Below are 3570 nucleotides of genomic sequence, written 5' to 3'. Positions count from 1 at the left end.
GAACTTTCACTGCTTACGTAGATATACCAAGCTTGCTCATCTGTGCTGCCAACCACACAAGAACCGTTGCTTGATAATCGTTGATGGAACTCATCATACCTTATTATGTACATGTAATGTGTAAATATATATATATATATATATATATATATATATATATATGTGTGTGTGTGTGTGTGTGTGTGTGTGTGTGTGTGTGTGTGTGTGTATAACCATGAAACCGTATTCATGTTGGAGTAAATCGATATATTACATTTTCATGCTTGAGAAGAATACAACTTTTACTGCATCGGCAGAGCGAGAAGAACACTGATTAAAGTCTCCCCAGAAAGAGGGGTGTACTATACGTGTATGAAGCGCTGATTATGTACTGTTCAATGACGTATATTAGCCAACCTTTGGAGCATCCAATTGAAGGATTAAAACAACATGAATATAATTAAAGAAATTTTGATCTTCACTTTGACTGGCAAAAATGGTGACCCATAATTCCTTGTGATATTTACAAAATGTAACGTCCTTGAATCGGATTTCATAAATTGTTATCAAAGTAACACAGTGCATATTAGTTTTGGTCGTTTTAAAGTGGATGGTTTTGTTATTGAGGAAAATTGTTCAGCAACTGAAAAAATTGACTTCATGAATAATCCTGAGACATGGAATGAAGTTATCTTCTTAATTCTTGTCCATGTGGTCATGGGTAGCTATTTGGATATGCGTGAGTGCTGTGCATTTTTTACTCTGTGTATCAATGTGTCAATATCTATATGTATCTATATGTAAGTATGGAACTGGAATTGTAATTAGAATATAAAATAAAAATTACGCCAAAGGCCAAACGCTGGGACATATTAGGTCATTCAGCAGTGAATATAATGTTGAAGCAATTGTTATGAGATGGTGGAGAGTACGATGGAAGAAAGGAATTATGAAAGAGGTCCAGTAAAAGAAATGAGAGAGGTTGCAGCTATGGGTCGAAGGGACGCTGCAAAGAAAATTAAGTAATGCCTACATTGCAGGTGCACTGTATGCATATAAAGATATAACTGTTTTACATAAATTTTACCGAATTTTTGCAAGCATGTAACTCACTTAATCACCTATGTGGTTGTTACGGTCAAAAGACGGTCAGAATCAATATGATTTTCCTACGTTTTACGGTTATTTAAACATATTGTTATATACTTGCCCTATAATACGAAAGGACCAAAATGATGACATACTTTTGAGCTACTAATTGTTTCAATGCCAAATGGTTTAGGTCGTTTGCCACGTAACTTGCTTGTGGTAGGAATTGCCATGTAAAGTCGTTTTATTGTTTGTTCTTGCACCTGTTTTGTGTTTACTTCATTTTCCTTTCCTTACCTAAAGTTCTTTTTATGAACTAATTTGGGTGGTAATTTTAGAAACGCCTTCCCTTCCTGTTTAGTTTTTCGTTTTCTCCTTCTTGTATATATATATATATATATATATATATATATATATATATATATATATATATATATATATATATATATATATATAAAGTGAGGTTCGCAACAAGAAGGAGAAAACGAAAAACTAAACAGGGAGGATGGCGTTTCTAAAATTACCACCCAAATTAGTACATATATATATATATATATATATATATATATATATATATATATATATATATATATATATATATTTATATATAGCAAAACTTCTACGTTCGGAGAGGTTCTGTGACCCATGTGCTAATACTCTTTGCCACAAAAACGAATCTAAGTTTAGTTCAGCTAATGCATTCTACATAAATGTGTCGAATCCAGATACATCCTACAAAGCCGTCTACACCCACTCGCTTTATCGTATCATAATGTTTTGGCAGTTGTTGGGCTTAATGAGACTTTTTTTACAAATTCCAAAAGACATTTCATCAAGCTAAGCAAATTTAATAGATACTCATACTTTACCTTCATTAAATTACAAATTTGTTTAACATTTGTCACTCGGGATTTTACAAGCAGAGGCCAAAAGCTGAATGATAAGTCACCGAAGTCTCGAGGGACTGAGGAGAAGAACGATCGGGAACGCAGCTAGTGCACTGTTTCTGAATGATTTGTTAAACGTAAAGAAAATCTGTCGTTTTATACAGTGCACTACTGTGATATCCCTTAAAGGGGAAACGGAAACGTAAGTGGTTATTCAGTAAAAATCAATGAACCTTGTACTTCCAAGTTGTTGTATATTTAAAAAAATTTCTTAAATGGAGAGTCATTTGCCGGTGATTTATAAATTTCTGACCTTCCCTGTAAATACGTATTCTTTACTATGCAAAGTATGGCGTGAAACAAATTTTGAATACTGGTGAATAAGCAATGTTCCCTATCACAAAGTGGCAGCCTGTGTCTGGGTGTCTCCCGAATGATCTAGTGGTTACCATTATCCAAGAAACGATCTGTTTAGTTCTATTCTCATTCTAGCTCGGCTTACAATGCCGACAAGACTCATGCCTCCTCTTTGAATGTTTATAGAACAAGGCATGGCTTCTAAGTGGCCAGTTTTACTGATGTATAGCCTAACTTACTCATTACAGTTTAATATGTCAGTGAGACGAGAGGAATATGGACATAATGAATACAGTAGTTTCTAGTGACCAGCATCAAGCATTATAAGCTAACAAATATGTGGCACTGAAGGCTTCGCAATAACCAGGATTATCGACACAAGAAAAGTGTCATTGCACCAAACATTGTACTCAAAACCCATCGCAAATTTTCCACACAACAAACAGAACGCGAACTCATTTAACCCAGCGTGGATAATGCAAGAAGCCGAAGAGGAAACTGGAATTAATGCTCATTTCTTTCTGGACTGATTAAATCGTCAATAAAAAAAACTAATGTCTTGGCACTGGTAACCTTCAACATCAATGAGTGTGGTCCCGGAAGCCAAATTATCAATTTAATGTTCACAGATGTATTCCGATGTATCAGCTGTGCCACTCAGCAAAGTTGCAAATTTGTAATCGTTGTTAAAATGAAAAATTATACGGTGAATTTGAACGAAACACTATCTCCATAGTTAATTTTGAGAGCCTCGATCTGCATTATTATATTCGTCGACGAGATCATCCTTCTTTGTTTCCTAATAGTAACTCATGGACTTAGTATACATTACAATAAAAACTTTTTAACAACAGGCAATTCTAGTTACTGTTACTTATGAAACTGTTGTGATCAAAAGAACAATAACATCAACAGGGGCATCGGCAACAAGTGTGCTTCGACTGCACACTACTCGCAAACAACACATGAGGGAAAATAGTGGCAAGACTGGGAGGGAAACAAACTCGTAGCACAAACATGACATACTATTTCGAAACTTCACATACACAGTCCATCAGCACAGTAAACCACAACAACAACGGTAACACTTGAAATGACGAGAAACCAAATAATACCTGGGAAGCACAACTGAAATGTCATTCCGACGGTTGTTTCATAGCCCGACATCAATCTACCAAGAACGAAATATATCAGATAGAAGCGGAGACATCCCGGAGACGAAAGCACAGAATGAACCCAACGTCTCTGATGCTATTTC

This window comes from Macrobrachium nipponense, chromosome 28 (genome assembly GCF_015104395.2).
Source record: "Macrobrachium nipponense isolate FS-2020 chromosome 28, ASM1510439v2, whole genome shotgun sequence".
In the NCBI taxonomy this organism is placed as follows: Eukaryota; Metazoa; Arthropoda; class Malacostraca; order Decapoda; family Palaemonidae; genus Macrobrachium; species Macrobrachium nipponense.
The sequence above is the reverse complement of the archived record's forward strand: the minus strand, read 5'-3'. Positions refer to the sequence as shown.